This window comes from Microtus ochrogaster, chromosome 15, assembly GCF_000317375.1.
Source record: "Microtus ochrogaster isolate Prairie Vole_2 chromosome 15, MicOch1.0, whole genome shotgun sequence".
NCBI lineage: Eukaryota > Metazoa > Chordata > Mammalia > Rodentia > Cricetidae > Microtus > Microtus ochrogaster.
Window position 1 is genome coordinate 3,834,065 of NC_022017.1, and position 647 is coordinate 3,834,711.

Consider the following 647-nt stretch of genomic DNA (forward strand, 5'->3'; position numbering starts at 1 on the left):
AACCTCTGGAAGAGGAGTCAGTGCTCTTAACCTCTGAGCCAACTCTCCAGCCCAAATTATGATTTTTTTAAAGAAAGAAAGAGAAAAGGAAAAGAAAAGAAAGGGGGGACTGAAGAGATGGTTCAGTGGTTAGGGATTCTGCTCATCCTTGGGACCTGGGTTCAATTCCCCACAGTCACACAGTGACTCAAGTTCCTCATCAGCTCCACACAGTGTGTAATTCCAGTTCTGGAAGACTCTGAGCATACCAGCCACATGCGTGATACACAGACATACATGCAGCAAAACTCATAGAAATTTTTAAGTTTTAATTTTTAAAAAGAAAAGAAGAAAAATTTAAGAGCTGGGAAGAGTTTGGTCAGTAGCATGGGCCTGGCACGCACAAGGCCAGGTAAAATGGACATGATAGACAGCACAAGCCAGTAATTCTAGCATTCAGGAGACAGACACAAGATGAGACATTCACATCATCAATTACATGGAGAGTTGGAAGCCAACCTGGGCTACAGCAACAATGTTCGGATCACGTGGGCATGAAGGTGACCATTCTGGCTCCATTCATTTCTTCAGATCTTAAAATGAAACACTTTGTGGGTCCCTAAATGCATTCTGGACCCTAATCACTGTGAATGAATGAGTGAATGAAT